The sequence below is a fragment of the Cnephaeus nilssonii genome (genome assembly GCF_951640355.1).
Source record: "Cnephaeus nilssonii genome assembly, chromosome: 6".
NCBI classification, from domain to species: Eukaryota; Metazoa; Chordata; class Mammalia; order Chiroptera; family Vespertilionidae; genus Cnephaeus; species Cnephaeus nilssonii.
Genome location: NC_137077.1, coordinates 64,198,839 through 64,220,787, shown reverse-complemented (window position 1 = coordinate 64,220,787; position 21,949 = coordinate 64,198,839).

Genomic DNA, 21,949 nt, shown 5'->3' with positions numbered 1-21,949 from the left:
TAACTGCTCTCTGACTGCAGGAAACTATTAGATGATCTGGCTGCATTCCCCCCTGATGGAGACATGAACTAGGAATGGCTTCAATGTTGCTCAAAACTGGACTTTTCTTAGGAACTTTATGCAGCTTTTTCTACATCTGCAGTGAGTGATTGATAAAAGCTTCTTTGAAAATTTTCCATCCTAAGTCATCTATACCTATGAGTCTGTTTCTATTTTGTTTCTCATTTATTTTATTCTTTAGATTCTATATATAAGTGAAATCATATGGTATTTGTGATTAGCTCTATGCTCTATGATAAAAATGTGGGTGGGGCGAAGCCAGTTTGGCTCAGTGGATAGAGCGTCGGCCTGCGGACTTTAGGTCCCGGGTTCGATTCCGGTCAAGGGCATGTATCTTGATTGCAGGCACATCCCCAGTAGGGGGTGTGCAGGAGGCAGCTGATTGATGTTTCTCTCTCATCGATGTTTCTAACTATCTCTCTCCCTTTCTCTCTGTAAAAAATCAATAAAATATATTTTAAAAAAATGTGGGGGGACTTTAATTTATTCTCTTACTGAAGGCTCAAAACAAGTCCTTAAGAATTATCCTGTCTTGCCTTAGCCGGTTTGGCTCAGTGGATAGAGTATCAGCCTTCAGACTGAAGGGTCTCAGGTTCGATTCTGGCCAAGGGCACATCCCCCGTATGGGGCATGCAGGAGGCAGCCAATCAATGATTCTTTCTCATCATTGATGTTTCTCTCTCTCCCTCTCCCTTCCTCTCTGAAATCAATAAAAATATATTAAAAAGAAAAAAAAAAAAAGAATGATCCTGTCTAGCTGATTTGGCTCAGTGGATAGAGTGTCAGCCCTCAGAACGAAGTGTCGTGGTTTCGATTCCGGTGAAGGGCATGTACCTCAGTTTCAGGCTCTATCCCTGGCCCCAGTTGTATGTGGGAGGCAAACAATTGACGTGTTTCTCTCATATCAATATTTCTCTCTGTCTCTCCCCCTCCATCCCACTCTCTCTAAAAATCTACGGAAAAATATCTTCATGTAGGATGAACAAAACAAACAAACAAAAACAATGATCTGGTCTTGAGACTGACAAATACCATATGATTTCACTTATATATAGAATCTAAAGAATAAAATAAATGAGAAACAAAATAGAAACAGACTCATAGGTATAGAGAACATTTTAATAGTTGCCAGAGGAGTGGAGGGTTGGGGGACTGGGTGAAAAAGGTGAAGGGATTAAGAGGTAAATATCAGCACTAGCTGGTTTGGCTCAGTGGACAAAGCGTTGGCCTTCGGACTCAAGGGTCCCAGGTTCGATTCCGGTCAAGGGCATGTACCTGGGTTGCGGGCACATCCCCAGTAGGGGGATGTGCAGGAGGCAGCTGATTGATGTTTCTCTCTCATCAATGTTTCTAACTCTCTCTCCCTCTCCCTTCCTCTCTGTAAAAATCAGTAAAATATATATTTTTTAAAAAAGAAGTACATGTCATATCGGTAGTTACAAAATAGTACAGCATAGAGAATATAGTCAATAATATTGTAATAACTATGTATGATGCCAGGTGTGTACCTGAATTACCGGGGCGGGGGGGTCACTTTGTAAGGTATATGATTGTCTAACCACTATGCTATACACCTGAAACTAATGCAAAATAATATTGAATGTAAACTGTAATTGAAAAATAAAATAAAAAAGAAACATGGCTGAAAAGTGCATTGAAACAATAAAGACATACTGTTCTTTTTGTTTGTTTTAAACATGCTGTTCTTAAAAAACAAAACAAAACAAAACAAAAACATGTTCCTATCTTGGTTTTAGGTACTTTCTCCATGAGTGTTAGAATGAGGAGGGTGTGGCAGATTTTATTTTATTTTATTTTATAAAAATGGCTGCAACAGTCTTTCTGGTCTCACATGCTCTTTCAAACCCTGCCACTTTCCCCTCAATACCTCCTGGAGTCTGTATCTCCTTCTCTCGAACCTGGACAAACCTTTGTGCATGCCTCAATCAATAGAGTGTGTTAGAAATGACAATGCATGACTTCCAAGGCTAGGTCATAACAGGTAACATGACTTCCACCTGTTTTGTGTGTTTTTTTTTTCTCTCTCTTTTCCTGAGCCACCACGTAAGAAGTCCAGCTGTCCTGAAACCATGCTGCTGAAGAGACCACTTGCAGAGGCTACATAGAGATAGAGTTACCCAAGGAGCTCGGCTGCTCGGGCCCCCAGCTGACTGGGTCTTCTCAACCTGGTACCAGATTTGTGAGTGAGCAGACCTTCACATAACTCTAGCCCCAGGCACTGTGACTGCATGAGGAGAGTTGAGCAAGAACGGGCCCAGTTGAACACAGTCAACCCTATAACCATGAGAGATAATAACATTGGCCATTGTTGTTTTAAGTTGCTAAGTCTTAAGGTAGTTTGCTAGGCCTTGTGAAAATTAAAAAACAGAAACCTCACTTAAAATAGAGTCGGGAGGCTAGAAGAAAGAACTCTCACAGGGCACTCAACACACACCTCTGACACCAACAGGAAGTGACTGTACCTTGCATCTCCCATGGAAGTGATACTATTTTACTACCTTACCAGGAGGAATAAAGATTCCTCCTTGCCCAGTAACAGCTCAGCCATAATTCAGCCAATGGAAAGTCACTATAATTTGACTTTCAGTTTCCTCCAATGGACTCTTCATTTACAACAGTCCCACCCAAGTCCATAAAAGAGTGGTCTTCACCTTTGTTTTTCTGGACTTGGCATGGTTTGCCATAGACTGAAGGTGCCCCATTGCAATTATTTGTCGTTCCCAAATAAACCCATTTTGCTGGAGAAATATCTGGCTGTCTACTTGTTTCAAGTCAACAGCAACAATAGATAATCAGAATAGAGGGCTGGCTAGTCATACATCCTGAAGAAGGTTTTGGTTAAATACCTCAATTTTTAGAACAGTTTTTTAAAAACCTCATTTGAGCCCTATCTTGTTTGGCTCAGTGGATAGAGGGTCAGCCCTCAGACTGAAGGGTCCCGTGTTCGATTCTGATCAAGGACACATACCTCAGTTGCAGGCTCCTCCCTGGCTGGGGCCCTGGTCAGGGCGTGTACAGGAGGCAACCAATCGATGTGTTTCTCTCACATTGATATTTCTCTCAGTTTTTCCCTCTCTCTTCCACTCTCTCTAAAAATCAATGGGAAAATATCCTTGGGTGAGGATTTTAAAAAAATAATAATAATAATAAATGTGGGGTGGGGGTGGCAGGGAGAGGTCAATGGGGGGGAAAGGAGACATATGTAATACTATATGTAATAGCTTAAACAATAACAAAATTTAAATAAATAAATAAAAATCTCATTTGAGCCCTGGCCAGTGTGGCTCAGTTGGTTGGAGGGTCATCCTGTGCACTAGGAGGTGGGGGTTCGATTCCCCATCAGGGCACATATCTAGGTTTCGGGTTTGATCCCTGGCGGGGTCGTGTGCAGGAGGCAACCAACTGATGTTTCTCTCTCACATTGATGTTTCTCCCTCTCCCTCTCTCTCTCCCTTCTTCTCTCTTTAAAAAAAAAATCAATAAAAAATTTAAAAAATGAAAATAAAAATCTCATTTGATAACTATAATATATATATATATATATATATATATATATAGCCACTCTAAATGAATAAAGAACAATCACCCTTGAGAGAAGATATAAACTCCAATGACCCTTATGAAAGGTTGGGTTCAGAGAGGTGATCTTAATGGAGAATTGTTTGAAGGACTTGAACTCCTCTGAATTTACTAGATGTATTCTATAATTTAGCTAAAATTTTTAGAAAGCTTTAGTTTTAAATCATATATTTTTGGTCTCCCATAAAATTGCTTTCAATGGTTGCACTATGGGACATGCCTCAGGTTTCATGCTATAAGACACAGCTTTAGAAAAGCCCTATTGAATTAGTTGCAACAATATCATTGAGGACATTACCATATCACTCAATGTCCCAGAGATAAAGCTCTGCATCAGCCAGCTGGTGTGTCTCAGTGGTTGAGCATCGACCCATGAACCAAGAGGTCATTGGTTCAATTCCTGGTCATGGCACATGCCCAGGTTTTGGGCTTGATCTCCAGTAGGGGGCATGAATGAGGCAGCCAATTGAGGCTTTTATCTCTCTCTCCCTTCTCCCTTCCTCTCTCTCTAAAAATCAATAAAAACGTATTTTAAATATATGAAGGTGATAATGCTGTATGAATGAGTCCGTAAAAAAAGTGAGTCCATAGCCGAAAACCGGTTTGGCTCAGTGGATAGAGCGTCGGCCTGCGGACTCAAGGGTCCCGGGTTCGATTCCGGGCAGGGGCATGTACCTTGGTTGCGGGCACATCCCCAGTGGGGGGTGTGCAAGAGGCAGCTGATCGATGTTTCTCTCTCATCGATGTTTCTGACTCTCTATCCCTCTCTCTTCCTCTCTGTAAAAAATCAATAAAATATATTAAAAAAAAAAAAAGTGAGTCCATAAACAAAAACGTGGAAAAAAAGTAAAAAATGACACAGTCAGCTTTATCTTAAGGACAGATTCTGACCCAGTGTGTGGTGGGCAGTGTGACCGAGGGCAGAGAAGGCAGCCAGATTGATGGCTGCTCTCCTGATTGACTCCGGAGGTAAACTGCAGAGGCAGGCTCTGTGAACAGCTGCTGTAATCACAGACCTAAGGACAGTACTTCAACGATACCTAATATAGAAAACCATTGGTCACGCACCAGTTGTTTCAGTAACACCTGCACCTCCATGGCCTTTGAGCACACATTTTAATACAGACATCAATGTTATTTACATAAACTGCTCTACTAGCATGAGAAGACCAGAGGGAGATGCAGAAGTTATAGTTTATGATCCCCACGTGTCTTTTGTTACTTTCTTGAAGAAATCAGAAGAGGATGATTTTGTGTGTGTGTGTGTGTGTGTGTGTGTGTGTGTGTGTGTGTGTGTGTGTGTAGGGAGAAAGAGATCCTATCTCTGTAGAAGAATTTCTTTTAAATTATGTTATAAAGATAACTCATTGTATAAACCTTAGTTCTTGAAAACCTGTCTTTTTTTTTTTCTGACTTTTCCTAAAAAAAAAAAAAAAGAGAGAGAGATAGAGTCGATACCCCACACCCTACATCATTGATGCAGTTCAACCCAGAAGTAAACAGTCTGATTGCATCGCTGCTGCCATCCAGCTAGCTTCTCAACTGCGATCTTCCAAGGTGTTAATTGCAGTTGTGAATTAATCATTATTCTAACTGAGCCAGACTCTTAATTTCCTCTTGAAGCTTCTCATTAAGTTTTCTTGAAGTGGTTAATGTGAGGACATCATTAATGCAAATTATCATTTAGCAATACCCTATAAACTTGCAGGGTTGTTTTTATTATGCACTCTATAGTGTGGAATTTTATATGTGGAAAAGTCATAATCAACCACTTATTCTAAAATTCTGTTTTCATTTTTTACTATAGTTCATCTTTGTGAGTTCAGGATTTTTATCAGCATCCCCTTTCCCTTTCACACCCTGAAACCTGAAATGAAAGCCACAGTGGTTTCAGGCTTTTCAGAAAGTTGCCTATTTCCGAAAAGAATATCAATAAATATTTTGTACAAGTGCTTTTCAGAAGTAAAACTCTCCTCTGCCTTCATGGACATTAACAAAGCTATTTTAACAGTCTCGTTATGGTAAAAACAATGCAGCAAACTGGTCATTAATCTGTCAAGAGGAGGATGTATAATTTCTCTATTTTCCAGGATTGGAACCAGTATGCTTAGCAGGTAACCACTTTTTTCAAAGAGGAAAAATCCAAAAAGAGTCAGAAATCCAGGCAGGACGTCAGCATCTAGCTGATTTATGAATGAGCCACCAACCTGGGATACAAGTGTGAGGGCTCAGTCTTGAAAGGCCAGGTTCCAGGCCCAGGAGAGCTTAGAGCACCAGCAGGGAATTCTAGAACCTCTGCTTGGTACACTCACAGGACTCCATGCCTGCCTATTGTACTCGCCCCAGCTGTGAATGCGAGCTTTGTGTCTTCCCTGTAAGCTCCAGGAAGGTAGAGACTCAGCCCATCATGTTCAGCTCTGTCACCCCAACATTCAGCACTGGGTTGTGCACTGTCACCACCCCAGTCCAAGCTATTATCAGCTCTTGCTCGGATCATGGCAATAGCCTCTAGACTAGTCTCCCCACTTCTATTCTTCCCAGACTCTGCCACCTCCCCCCCATCCTCCCCTTCCTCTAGCTAATTCCTTCTCACCCTTCAGTTCTCTCCTTAACTGTCATCTTCTTGGGAAATCCTTCCTTGAAACACTGGTCTTCCTGGTATTCACACCAATAGCATCCTGTGCTTCTTCTTTTTTTTTTTAAATTTCTTTATTGATTAAGGTGTCACATATTTGTCCTCATCCCCCCATTCCCATCCCACACCCCTCCCCATGGATGCCCCAACCCCCTGTTGAACTTAACCATTGGTTAGGCTCTTATGCATGCACACAAGACCTTTGGTTGATCTCTCCCTTCTCCCCCCACCCTCCCCTATCCTCCCTCTGAGGCCCGATAGTCCGATCGGTGCCTCCTTGTTTCTGGTTCTGTTCTTGTTCATCAGTCCATGTTGTTCATCATTTCCCCTAGATGAGCGAAATCATGTGTCACTAGAGATATACTTATAAGAATTGAATGTGTGACGAGCAATAATAGTTATGCTGACAGGCAAATGAATCAGTCTGTAGTGAGTTTCTTTCTGGACCAACAGTTCTTTTGAGACCCAATATCAATGTCCACCAGTTCCTTATGAGTACATGTCGGCACTGACCCCTCAGCTCTGGATGGTGGACAAATGGTGGTAATGCAGGTCTGACTCCCTCTGGTTTGGTCTCGGCCGGACCCAGGGGCACGGCTTCACCCGGATCCAGGGGCCCACGGCCTCACCCGGACCCGGGGCCAGGCTCACCCGGATCCAGGGGCCCACGGCCTCATCCGGACCCGGACCCGGGGCCAGGCTCACCCGGATCCAGGGGCCCGCGGCCTCACCCGGACCCGGGGCCAGGCTCACCCGGATCCAGGGGCCCGCGGCCTCACCCGGACCCGGGGCCAGGCTCACCCGGATCCAGGGGCCCGCGGGCTCACCCGGACCTGGGGCCCAGGCTCACCCGGATCCAGGGGCCCGCGGGCTCACCCGGCTGTGCTTCTTTATCATAGCACTTTTCCTAGCTTGTTATTTGTTCATTATTATCATTATTTGGTTAATGTTGGCTTCTCTAATATGACTTGTAAATTCCATGAGTGCAGGGAATGCACACATTTTGCTCAGTGCCTGGAAAATACTGGGAACTCTCTCTATATATGTTGAATTAGTTCATAAATATTTGATGAATCCTTAATTCGAAGAGAAAGCTATGAGAGGACTTAGAAGTGGAGGACCTTGGGGTAGTGAACAGGCAAAAGAGTAGTTATCAGACTTGGGGGAGGATGGAATTAGAGCAGCTGGACATGAAGCCACTGAGAAGTGGCCTGGAAGGGCGCAAACACCTCCTGCCTCAGCTCCGGAGGGGTCTCACTGAACTCTCCCAGCAACCCTGATAGTACAGATTGTCAACGCAAGGTCCTTGGTATCAATTCAACAAACAGGTATCCCCAATTTGGGGTGCAGTGAAGAAGGAAACTTTATTCAGTGCAAACAGCTCAGATGTGAAAAAAAGCACCACTGTTAGGAAGCCCCGGAGCTAGGCCCCTCTCTGGCTAGACAGCTCTGCTCTGCTCTTTGCTGGTCTGCTCTGCACCAGTCTGCTCTGCCCTGCACTGCGCTGCCCCAGTGAGACATCTTCAGGCCGGGAAATGCACTCTTCAGTCTTTGGTGGAAAGGTCAAGTGAGCTCACAGAGCTGGAGGGAGCTGACATGTAGACAGACGTCCTCACCCCGGGTCCCTGATTGGTTTATTCTCATGCAAATGAGGACTACAAATCCTCAAAGTTTGATTGGTCCAAAAGGCACTGTCCTGATTGGTCAGAATGCTCTGGTTGGTTGGAGCTGCACAGCTCCAGTTAGATGGGGAAAGCCTCAGTCCTACTGGTTGAAATAGGATTCCAGGAACTCCTTTATAAAAGGGCTGGCTCAATGGCAGGAACGCAGTGCAGACAGGCAGTTCAGTGCAGGCTTCTCCCTGAAGTGCAATTTGCATAAGAGGTCCCTGAATAGAAATGGCTGCTAGGCTCTGTTTTTAAAATTTGAGCCAAGTTAGCCACCAGGATCTCTTCTTAGTAGGTGTCTTCTTTTTCAGCGTCCACAAGATGAATAAATTACACCTTGACCAAGATCACGTAGTTGGCCAATGGAAGACCCAAGATTCAAACGAGCTCTAAGTTCAGGTGGCCCCTTTTACAAAAGAGCTACTTTTCTTTTGTGTAAGAACAAGCAGGTAGCAGATATGTAATTACTAAAGTGTTTTCCTGGGAGTTCTCCTCTCTTGCTTCTGCCTGTCTCACGCCTGGTAACAGCAGCAGTTGTGTTACTCATTTATTCTTCAGTCACGTCCACTTTGGGGACCAAATGATGATGGGTATTACCTAGAGGTTTGTGCAGAACATCTGTATCCCAGGCTTTGCTGGTTCCTGTGGGCTCTGTCATGGCCAGAATGCTGATGGAGCTGCTCAGAGCCAGATGGGAGCTTGGTCACACTGTGGAGATGCCAGTGGCAGACAGTGGCAGAACAAGACAGCAAGCAAGCTGGAGGATGGATGCTCCTGTCTTGGGAAAGGCTTGGGATAGGAGCAAAGAAGCAGGCTCAGAAAGAAGCGCCAGAGACAGGCTGTGTAACTGCAGGTCAGATGACATCCTTCATGTCGTTAGGCAGCATTGGTTGCCTATCACACATGCGCCCAGCGGGGGCCAGGGATTGATCCTGCAAACCAGATATGTACCCTTGACAGGAAAATTGAACCCTTGACCCGACAGTATGTGGGCTGATGGTCTAACCACTGAGTACACTGGATAGGGCTTATTTTATTTTTTAAAATTGAATTTATTGGGGTGACATTGATTAATAAAATTATAAACATTTCAGGTGTACAATTCTATAATACATCAACTATATATTGCATTGTGTGTTTAATACCCCAAGTTGGTAACATTTATTACATTTTCAAAATTTACCTAGAATTCTTATTTCTAATTGTTTATGCAAAAATGTTTCTACACTTTTGTTCCTCTCAAACAATTCTAAAAGCTTTATTTCAAATATCTTTGCTAAATTTTTCTTTTATTTATGAGGTTTCTGTACTAAATGACCCACTCAGACAAATGTCTTAAATGAAAAATGTAAATGGCTATAGGAAGATAAAGACAAATTATCCCTTAATTTATAGGCTGTAGTATATTCTTCATGTGTCCTTGGTATTCTTTTTGTTTTTTTGTTAATCCTCACCTAAGGATATATTTTTTTAAAATATATTTTATTGGTTTTTTTTACAGAGAGGAAGGGAAAGGAATAGAAAGCTAGAAACATTGATCAGCTGCCTCCTGCACACCCCCTACCGGGGATGTGCCCGCAACCAAGGTCCATGCCCTTGACCGGAATCAAACCTGGGACCCTTCATTCCGCAGGCCGACGCTCTATCCACTGAGCCAAACCGGTTTCGGCAAGGATATTTTTTTCCATTGATTCTTAGAGAGAGTAGAAGGGAGGAGGAGAGACACACAGAGAGAAACATTGATGTGAAAGAGACATATGGATTGGAGGTGCCCTGACTGGGGCCGGGAATTGAGCCTACTATCACTGAGGTACATGCCCTTGACCATAATGGAACCAGAGACCCTTCAGTCTGTGGGCCGTTGCTCTAACCACTGAGAAAACTGGCCAGGGCTTTGATATTCTTTAGTGACTTTTGTCTTTATGTCTAGGCAGGCAACATCTGAAATGATATGTGAATTTGTTTAGAATCAACCTTTAAAATTTGAACCATTGACTATTTTATTTATTTATTTTTACAATATATTTTTATTGATTTCAGAGAAGGGAGAGAGAGATAGAAACATCAATGATGAGAGAGAATCATTGATCACCTACCTCCTGCACACCCCTTACTGAGGATCAAGCCCTCAACTCAGGCATGTGCCCTAGACCGGAACTGAACCTGGGGCCCTTCAATCCGCAGGCTGACGCTCTATCCACTCAGCCCAACTAGCTAGGGCAAATCACTGACTATTTTAAATACTAAATCAATCACATATTTGAACTATTTTAAAAATGAGGGTTACATAACACACAAATTCCTCCCTACTATGTTTTTGGAAGCTATTACAGACTTAAAATGCTCTTTACGTAAGGCATTATATTTACCATTCATCTCAAGACATTTTCCCCCTTAGCTGTGCACATTCTTGAAGCATGAAATTTACAAACATAACATTGGTTCACTGATTTGGGGTTTTATTCATGAAATGAAAGCTTGTACTTTCTCAGTCTTTCCAATTTTTTGAACTGATAGTTGCTATTTAAATGTGTGTTCTAGAATCTCAGGGTACAAAGGGCCCTTTTGGAAGTTGCCTGGACAGCATACAAGCCCTTAACACCCTCCCTGCTCAGGAACTTGGCCTTGGGCATCAGTGAAAGGCTCTCAGTTCTGGGAATGGAAGCTCTTTAAGCCTCCCTCTGAACTTGCTTTTTGAGCTTGTCTTGCAAATTCGGACTTCTATTGTTCTCACTCTTGTCTCCAGGATTTGAAGCTTTAGAACTTTCCTTGGCTGCCCAGCAGGCCTCTCCGAATGTGTTTCAAAGGTGGGACCCTGGCTGCACCCGACCTTCCCAGGTGGCTGTGGAGAGAGGAGTGTTGGTGACCTTGTGTAAAGGTAAGGTCTTGCATGGACAAGGGGGCTTAGAGCTCAGGAGTTGGGAGGACTATTTGGATACCTGTGATTTGAGGATCAGACTCAAGAAAGGAACTTCAGGAAGTGAAGTCACTTCCTTGGTGACTGACCCCAACAGAACTTGGAAGCCCTGTTACCAGGCAACCCACATCCTAGTAACAGTCCCATAGCCAGCTCGCTTGGCAAGAGACACTAGGTAGTGAAAGATGTTGTCTTGCTGTTTTCAGAATTCCCAGGGTTCTGGCTTTTGGAAACCCCAAGATTAGAGCCTTCCCAGATGCTGAAGACACTGGCTGGACTCTTGTCTTCAAAATCTCTGGCCGTTTCCAGGAGGTCCCTAAAGTATCACTAGGTGACCAAGGAGTGGAACCCGCAAGCTTGGTGTACAGGGACTGAACCCACAGCCCATGACCTGGGCATGTTCCCTGACTGGGTACCAAACTGGTGACATTTTGGTACACAGGGCGATGCTCAACCAACTGAGCCACACAGGCCAGGGCCAATTTTGTGGATTTTAAATCACTATTTAATTTATTGTCTAGGCAGATATATGGGGGAAGGAAGAAGAAAAATACACCAAAATTCTCCCACTGCTTAAAATAGGATAGTGAGTTTATGGATGTGTCTTCCTTTTTCTTCTTCCTTTTATTTCTCCTTCAAATGTTTAATAATATGCTCATATTACTTTCAAAAGGGAAAATGTTTTAAAGATTACAAAGGTATAGCTTGCAAGGGAGGCAATCAGTCAATATTTCTCTCTCTCTCTTCCTCTCCCTCTAAAATCAATAGAAACATATTAAAAAACGTACAAAATGGTTTTTATACAAATTATATATGTGTAATATATATCACATAAATTATATTTTTTGGATTGAGAAAACATTCTTGAATCCAGTGACCACCCCATGCCCCATCTCCCTCTAGCCAGTTCAACACAGATTCCTATTCTAGCACTTGGTCAAGCATTGCTCTCTGGTTTGAAGCCATAAAGCTCGGCTTGGTCAAGGTCATGGTGACCTCCTGCCAAACTCATACTCTTCAGTCCCCATTTAACTGCTCTCTGCAGCATTTGACACAGTTGAACACTATCCCCTACTTGAAGCCATTATCTCTTGAGTTCTGGAACACCATTTCCTACCCTATTTTTCCCTCTTTCTTGGAAAACGGGGATTTGGTGGCTGAAGGAAGATGGCAGCAGGAACTGTAGAAGCAGGTCACTTGTACAAGATTTAGAATGGGTACTATGCAGCTATAAAACATTTATATGAGAACTAAGTAGGAATGGGATAATTGCTTATATGAAGTGAAAAAATGACTGGGGATATAGAGTAATCCCACTTAAAAATAAAACTCTGAATTTAGATGGTATTATGGAGATATGTTGAGTTGTAATCTTCCAATTCAAAGTATTTTCTTGTTGATATGATTGGGAAGATTTCATAAATATGCTTTGGTTGTTATACTAACATACTTTTAAAATCAAGCACACTGTGTGGTACGGTAGACAAGTTATTTCCAACACTTTTTCTATTTGCTGTGGTGGGACTCTGGGTATGACTCAGGTGCCCAATGAACACTAGCAAAAATACTGCACTTGAGAAATGGCCTTTTTTTTTTTTTTTTTTTTTTTTTTTTTAGAGAGAGAAATGTTAAGACAATGGGTTGCACTGGAATTCAGTAAACATTGAATCTTACAGAATGTAATTCGGTCTAAAGGCAAGCCTGAAAAGATGTCTCAGTTCGGGGAAGGCTTCTATTGCTGGCAGAACCACGAGCCCTGCAGCACTCCACTCTCACTGGGCACCAGGGAGCAGTGCGTGTCTGCTCGGGACAATGACACTGCTGTGGCTGGAGGTACTTTTATTAGCTAACCCTTGTCAGAATGTGATTTTGGACAACAGAGAATTTCTCAAAGGAATATTTACGTGCTTTTCTTCACCAATTTCATTTGGAAGCTCATGGAACTCCACTACCAGTAACACATAGGTTGAGGCACTTGAGAGGAAAATGTCCCTTGTGACAAAAACAGATATAAAGTGCTATGCCCAACCCCTGTCTACGTCCACCTCCATCCTTTTCACTATCTCTTTGGTCCAGTGTAAACCTCTGGGCAAAATAAAATTGACCGTCTGTGTAAACTATTAGAGATAACTATCTATTATGTGACCACTTCTTTGTGATAGGAATCTTTGAGTAGCAAGAGGCCCACTCATAAGTTTGTGGAAATGTCGCTGAAATTTGAAGAGAAACAATGAATGTGTTGGGCAGGAGAGCTCAGCAGAAGTCTGTCCAAGAGGGAGGTCTTTTCAGCACAGTCAGGGGGGGTCCATACTATCTACTCTCCCGGTGCTGAGTCTGCTTTGCCCTAGGACAGTGGTCGGCAAACTCATTAGTCAACAGAGCCAAATATCAACAGTACGACAATTGAAATTTCTTTTGAGAGCCGACAACCGACTTCTGAGCATGGGCCACGAAGTTTCAATCGCCCTGTACGTGCGTGCCCGCACGTGGTATTTTGTGGAAGAGCCACACTCAAGGGGCCAAAGAGCTGCATGTGGCTCGAGAGCCGCAGTTTGCCGACCACTGCCCTAGGGAACATGAATTAAGTCCTTGATATCCTCAAACAGCATCAGGGTGAGAAGAGTAAAAAATTGGTTATAATTGTGCAAGAGAGATAAGGTTATTGTTTAATAACCAGGCATCCTGCCTACAGCAGGTCTCCACTCTATACGATATTTTCATCACTGCTCAGCCATTTGCGAGTAGAGTCCTCACCTTGGTTCTGGAATATTTCAGGCTCTAGCTCAGCACCTGAGAGTGAAGACATGGCACATACCTTACAGTGCGTCAATTGGAGACGCAGGGTCACAGGTTGAGAATGTATATGAAACTTAGACACTCCGGAGTTGTTCAGACGTGAGGTTGCTTTGTCCTCTGCCAGGCTCTTTATAAAGACTGTCCTTCCCAGTGCACCTCAGGCCAGAACAGACCTGGTCCCAGAGGTTTCCCAGAATCACCCCTCTGCTTTGCCTTCTCTTGCTTACTCTGGCCTCCCTGATTGTCCTGATCCTCTTTAACTCTAAGGGTGCACCTCTGATTCTCTTGAAGAGCCCTCTGTGTCTGTCACCTCTGGCCTGTCACCGTGTTTGTGGTTCTGGTGCTGTTTTGATTTCTGAGACACCCACAACTCCAGGAAAGACACAGGCCCTGCTTTCTGACAGTAAAGACACACACACACACACACACACACACACACACACACACACACACACTCGAAGTGTTGGCTCAGACATTCACTAAAGTGGGAAGAGACAGGACAGATTCAGGGCCTTGCAAGTGCATTGCTATAGACAAGAGGCCCATCACTAACCCCCATTTCCACTCTGCAAGCCCTGTCCTGGGATGTAATTCGGACAGGACCACCAGGTTATGTACCTGTTTCTGCTCGAGGCAGGCCCTGTCTTCAGGTCCCTCTTTGTGGCACACAGAAGGGATTCCATAGGAGCTGCCCAGAAAGGACTCACAGAGGCAGCATGGAATGAATTGGCCTGTTCACGGTCACCCAGTGCTACCTTAGACCTCCTGGAAAAGGGGCAGATATTATGAGAGGGTCCAGCCAGTCTGCAGCATCAGGGAAGACTCTCACCGTGGGATTTCCAAAAGCCAGGGCCTTGGGAATTCTGAAAATAGCAAAACAACATCTTTCACTACCTAGTGGCTCTTTCCAAGTGAGCTGGCTGTTCCTGGGATGTAGGTGCCTGGTGACAGGGGTTCCAAGTTATGTTGGGGTCCGTTACTGAGTACCAAGGAAGTGACTTCACTTCCTCACGTTCCTTTCTTGAGTCTGATCCTCAAATCATAGGTATCCAAATAGTCCTCTCAGCTCCTGACTTCTAAGCCCCTTGGTCCATGCAAGACCATCTCTCTACTGAGTGTCACCAACACTCCTCTGTCCACAGCTGCCTGGGAAGGTCTGGTGCAGCCAGGTCCAGTTTTGAAGCAGACCTCCCTTTGGGTGCAGACTGGTTTAAGTGATTCTAGAGAAACAAAAAAATTACCCAATGTTATTTCTAAAATGTGGTTATAAAAAGTCAATGCCAAACCAGTTGGTCACAAAGACCTGTTTTCTCTCTAGAACTGTCTCTCAGACCCGTCAACCTGGGAAACGAGCTTCTGTGCTATGAGTTGCTATCAGGTGAGAACCAGGTGGCCTCAATCTGAGTCAGACCAGAAGACAGAGGGAGGTCAGGTCTCCAATCCACACTGAAGCCCACTAGTTCCCTGCGGGAGCTGAGGCCCTGAGTGAAGCACAGCTGAGACCAGTGCTTCAGAAGCAGAGACACTGGCAGCAGCCTGCACTGAGTTTCTCGTCCAAAGAAATGGTGGGAGAATAGGTGCTTGTTGGTGAAGACACTAAGTGTGGGGTAGTGTTTTCACACAGCAATAGATTAGTATGTGGCTGTACCCACTCTGGGCTCTAACCTTGTTCACCTCTGTCTACCCGCTTCTCTTTCCAAGTCCCTGCATCCACAGTGGCCTGCTTTCTGATTTTCTCTCTGTCCAAATATATTTTTTATTCCCAGTCTTTGCTCAGTGTGGCTTCTTCTCAGGTTAAATATCCTCAGCCCTGTGTAGCGTTGGCTCTTTCCTATCATGCAGCTGAAAATATAGATCTTATCTTCGTGGAGATTTTTCAGACTGCCTCACCTGAGGGAACCCAGCACCCCTGGGTGGCTCCCTGATGTATTCCTAAGTGGCACTTGCTCCTCTGTGTTATTTGATTTTGTTCATGGATTTGTCATCTTGCTCATCAGACTGAGGTGGGCAAAGACATTCCTTTAGGGAGGGCCACTGTTCATTTACTTCAGCACGAGCACATTTCATATGCTCTGGGCATGGTTGCTGAAACAATAAGATGATACATCCCACCACTAACCAGGTCATATATTAGGAAGGGATGCTAATATTAAGAGCCACCCAGCTGGTGTGGCTCAGCAGTTGAGCGTCAACCCATGAACCAAGAGGTCATATGGGGCACATGCGGGGTTTCTGGCTCGATCCTCAGTAGGGGGTGTGCAGGAGGCAGTCAGCAGATCACTGTTTCTCTCATCCATGTTTCTATCTCTCTATCCCTCTCCCTTCCTCTCTCTAAAATCAATAAAAACATTTAAAAAAAAGAGCCATATGTTGTGCAGGAACAGGAAGAGGGAAACAAGGGGCCAGGTGACACTCCTGCTCCATTTACTCCAGCTGTACCCACTGGACTCAAGACGCCCCTGGTGGTCAGCGATAGCACTGCACCCTGAGCCGGGAACCTACATCTGCCTTTGAGTCTCCTGGACCTCAGCGGGACAAAACAGCAGGACCTGCAGAATCTGGGCGGTTTTAAGGGGTATCTTAGAAGCTTCCCCTGTTTTCCTTATGTCCACATTGCTCTGGGATGACGAGGTCACTCATGAAGCCTTCTCATCAGGTCTGGGGCAGTGATTCAGGCCCTATTTTCTGCATCCTTGCCCTCCAACTCAGGACCACCAGAGCAGAGAGAGCATATGCCATCTCTTTGGGAGTCTAGGACAGAAAACCGACAGTAACGTTCCTGAGCCTATGGGACTCTCGGGTTTTAACTGCAAGCTCTCAAATTTTTATGGGAGGAAACAATTTTCTACTTCAACCCCCTCCATCCAGGGGGTGGTAATTGGAAATCAGATGGGGATTATCCCTAGTGGTTTCTACTTATATCTGTGAATTTCAGACACCAGGACTACTCACCTTTTGCCTTCCATGGGCCTGGTCCCCATGGGGCTTTGGGAGTCCCCGTGCTCATGATCCTTGCACCTCCCCACTCCCCACGCTGTGGACCTGGTCATGTCCTAGGAGAACAGAGGCTGCTGCCCTGAAGCAAAGCAGTCTCCACCTTCTTTCTTCTTTGTCAACTGCCAGGTCCTCACTGAACCCATGCCTTAGCATTCCTTCTTGTGTGAGTGGTTGTGTGTGACTCTGTACCAGTGTAGACCCAGTGCAAGAGAGTGCATGTGGGGTGGGGTGGGCTGGGGTCCACACGGCTCTCATTTTCAAAGCTAATCAACTGGCAGAGCTCAACCTTGGCCTACATTCTCCCTTCATCTAATGACCCTGCCTTTGAGTGAACAGTGGTGCGTTATACAAGGAACTGCTAAAACTTGAATCCTGAAAAAGGCGGTCCAGCTCCTTGTGATTGCCTCTGTGGAGGCGCCAGGAGCACCCTGACCTTCCTCAAAGCCTAGCGGTGCTCCAATGGCTCTGCAGATTTTGCATCCAGTGGAGGATTATCTGACTCACTTGTAGGTGGAGAAAGTGAAGTTCCCCGAAGAGAAACAGTGGCTCGGCGACTGCTAAAGAAAGGCACAGATGTGAAGTGGGTCATAGCTCAGGGTCTTCAGAATCCTATTGGCGATATCACCCCTGCATCCACCAGGGTGGATAGGAAAATGTGTCCCAGGAATGGGAAGTGACTTGTCCAGATTGACACAGGTTTTCAAGGCGGAGCTACTTCTTCCTTTAATATTGAATTTCTCTATTCAGAGCAGGAATCCAGGATACCAACACAGACAAGAGGATGATTCTTGTCATTATCATGGAAGTGAACTATGGACATGGACAGTCCCTGCTGAGCATCTACTGCCCACCCTAACAGGAGGCCATCATTTGTTTTCTGCCCCAACACTTACTAGCTGGTGTTCGTCCTCAAGGCTGTGTCATGGCACCAGATGGCTGCTGGAGGAGCAGCTGAACCATGTCACCATTCCAGGTTATGCTGCATGACCATGTAACTCCCATAATTTGACACGTCACTACATATGATTGCAAATGCCATTCTAGGTGGGTGCTGAGCTTGGAGAGACATGCTCATTCAGAATTTTTCCACCCTGTGGCTTCTCCATTCCTAGGACACCCATGCCTTCTGCATCTATTAGGCCATGGAGAAATGTATGAGCGCATCTTTTTTTTTAAATTGAACTTATTGGGGGGTGACACTGATTAATAAAATTATAGGTTTCAGGTGCACAATTCTATAATGCACCATCTGTATATTATATTGTGTGCTCACCACCCCAACTTATGAGAGCATTTCATAAGCTAGGTTTTCACTGGCACCAATTTTCTTTTTCATTGACAACAAACGACACTGTCTTGTGGCCACAAGGGGGGCTGAGAGAGGCAGTTCAGCCGTGCTTCCTCAAAAGAGAAAAATGGATTTCGATGGAGAGCTCAAGTTCTCTGCCACAGTGAGTAACTCATTCAGATTCATATTTTCCAAATCAGTAATGAGTATTACCATATGCCAAGAACAGTACCAAGGGCTGAAATGCAATTTGACAGCAATTTTCCTTAGAGAAGCTCCACATCAAATGAAAAAAATAAAACATGGTGTGAAGTGCCTGGCATACTGGGAGAAAATGATCGGATGACTCCTGGTTAAGTCCATGTTCAAAGAAAAAAGGAGATTTGGGCCTGGCTGGTGTGACAGTGGTTGAGCATCAACCTGTGAACCAGGAGGTCAGGGTTAGATTCCGGTCAAGGCACATGCCCGGGTTGTGGGCTTGATCCCCAGTGAAGGGCATGGAGGCAGCCAATCAATAATTCTCTCTCATCACTGATGTTTCTTTCTCCCCCTCTCCCTTCCTCTCTGAAATTAATAAAAAAAATATTTAAAACAATTTAAAAAAAAAGAAAAAGGGGATTAGGTGGCTGAATGAAGATGGGAACAGGAAATATAGAAGCAGGTCACTCAGATACAAGATTTTAGAATAAGTACTATGCAGCAATGAAACATATTTTGGAAAAAATAATAGGGATGGGATAGTTGCTAATGTAAAGTGAAAGACAGACTAGGGATATAGGGTAACTCCATTTTTAAAAAACTATGAATTTAGGTGGCATTACAGATATGCTGAGTTGTAATCTTCCAATTAAAAACACTGTGTCCTGTTGGTATGACCAGGAGGATTTTGTAATTACATTTTGGTTGTTATACTAATACTAGAGGTCCAGTGCAGGGATTCATGCACAGATGGGGTCCCTTGACCTGCCCTGCACCCTCTCGCAATCCGGGACCCCTTGGGAGATGTTGGATAGCCAGTTTTGGCCTGATCCCCGCAGGCCCGATCCTGACAGGAGGGAGTCTGATCCTGTGCGTTGAGCGTCTGTCCCCTGGTGGTCAGTGTGTGTCATAGCGACCAGTCGACTGGTCCTTCGGTCACTTAGGCTTTTATATATATAGATATTTTTCAAAGCAAACACACAGAGTGGTGAGATACACGTTATTTCCAACACTTTCTTTTTTAAAAAAAATATATTTTATTGATTTTTTACAGAGAGGAAGGGGGAGGGATAGAGAGTTAGAAACACTGATCAGCTACCTCCTGCACACCTCCTATTGGGGATGAGCCTGCAACCAAGGTACATGCCATTGACTGGAATCAAACCTGGGACCCTTCAGTCCACAGGCCGATGCTCTAGCCACTGAGCCAAACCAGTTAGGGCTCCAACACTTTCTATTTGTTGTGATGGGACCCTGGGCATGACTCAAGTGCCCATAAAAGAATCCCTGAAATACTGCACTCAACAAATGTCTTATGCTTTCTATGGTGAGAAATGCCAAGAAAATGACTTGCATTGGAATGTACCCCCATAAACATTAAATTTTACAGAATGCAATTCGATCTAGTAAAAGCAAGCCTGAAAAGATGTGTCAGTTTGGTGTTAGCTTCTATTGTTAACCCTTTGCACTCGCTTGCTTTTTTCTCGAGCTGCTACCGATGCTAACCGTGTCGAGTCAAACTCGACATCCGAGTGCAAAAGGTTATTAACAGAACCTTGAGTGAGCCCTGCATCACTCATGCCATTTCTCACTAAGCCACCAGGGGTCAGTGCGTGTCTGCTTGGAACAATAACACTGCATGGCCTCAAAGGTTTCTTTATTAGGTGGCTTTCTTTATAACATTTTCTAACATCAGATTTATTTTTTATATTTTTAATTTTTATTTATTGATTTGAGAGAGAGGGGGTGAGAGAGAGAGAAACATCAATTTGTTGTTCCACTTATTGATGCTTGATTCTTATATATACCCTGATCCGGGATCAGACGGACCACCAACCTTGGAGAATTAGGACGACTCTAACCAACTGAGCTATCTGGCAAGGGCAACATAAGATTTCTTGAGGAAATATTTACTTGCTTTTCTTCATCTATTTCATTTGGAAGCTAATGAGAATCTCCCACCAGTACCAAATATAGGTTGAACCAGAGCCAAAAATGTCCCTTGTCACTAAAACAGACATGAAAAATGATGTGTCCAACCCTTGTCCATCTGTCTTTTTCACTCTCTCTTCAGACATGAATAATCCTCTGGGCAAAATAATATTGACCCTCTGTGTAATGGATTAGAGATAACTGTCCAGCATGTGTCCACATCTTTGTGATAGGAATCTTTAAGTAGCAAGTGACCCACTCATAAGATTGTGAACATGTTGCTTGAAACTTGAAGAGACATGATGAATGTGTTGACTAGATCTTTGTGGAAGTCTGTCCAAGTGGGAGATCTTTTCTTTTTTTCTTTTCTTTTATTTAGACTTTATTTTTAAATATATTTTTATTGATTTCAAAGAGGAAGGGAGAGGAGGAGATAGATAGAAACATCAATGATGAGAATTATTGATTGGCTGCCTCCTGCATGTCCCCCCTACTGGGGATCGAGCCTGCAACCTAGGCATGTGCCGCTGACTGGAATAGAACCCGGGACCCTTCAGTCTGCAGGCTGATGCTCTACCCACTGAGCCAAACCAGCCAGGGCAAGTGGGAGATCTTTTCAGCACAGCCAAGGTTGGGTCCATACTATTTACTCTCCAAGCACTGAGTTTGCTTTGCCCTGGGGAATGTGAATTAATCCTTGATATCAAACAGCATGAGGGTCAGAAAAGGGAAAAGTGGTTATAATTGTTGTGGAGGAGAGATAAGCTTATGATTTTAATTACTTGGTATCCTGCCTAAGCAGGTCTCCTCTCTGTATGATAATTTCATCACCGCTCGGCCATCTGAGAGCAGAGTCTACTCTACACCTTAGTTCTGGAATATTTTAGGCCCCTAGACCACCACCTGAGAGTGAAGACGTGACACATACCCCACAGGACACCTACTACATTAGGACACACTGCCGTGAGTGAGAGATATAGCAGCTCAACCCAATACATAGACACAAACACAGGGAAGCTGCCAAAATAAGGAGACAGAAATATGTCCCAAATGACCATTTCCTCAATAATAAAATATAGATAATAGGCCTCTTCATAGGTTTAGTGAAGCAATTCAAAGAAAACAAAAACAAAATATATGTATATATTTAGAATATGGACCTGGCATACAGTAGCACTCAATAAATATTTTCTACCATCCTCAAATTTGTCCTCTCAAATCTTGAGTTTATTCTTGGTGCTTTGGTAGGTTTTTTAATTGTTGCCATTGGTTAGTTGTCTGTCTTTCCCACTAGACTCTAAATTCCAAGCAAGTAGGAATTATGCCTACTTAATTCACCTTTTAGCCAAGGTGCCTATTCTGGCTGGCAAATAAACACTAATAGAGTGCATGTTTCCTAAAAACCAAAACCAAAATAATAATAAAAAAAGCCCTTCCTTTTAGTAACAACAATACAATGATAACAAGAAACTTGCTGGCGCCGAAACCGGTTTGGCTCAGTGGATAGAGCGTCGGTCTGCGGACTGAGGGGTCCCAGGTTCGATTCCGGTCAAGGGCATGTGCATTCGTTGCGGGCGCATCCCCGGTGGGGGTATGCAGGAGGCAGCTGGTCGATGTTTCTCTCTCATCGATGTTTCTAGCTCTCTGTCCCTCTCTCTCTCCCTTCCTCTCTGTAAAAAATCAATAAAATATATTAAAAAAAAAAAAAAAGAAACTTGCTGGAGTTTTAGCTTTTGATATGGATCCAACTTCAAATGGCTTCTAATCTTCTGGAATAAAATTCAGAAAACAGGCTTGCAGTCCAACAACAGAAGACCCTGGCACGACCTTTATCTTAAGAGAGATAAAGGGAAAATACA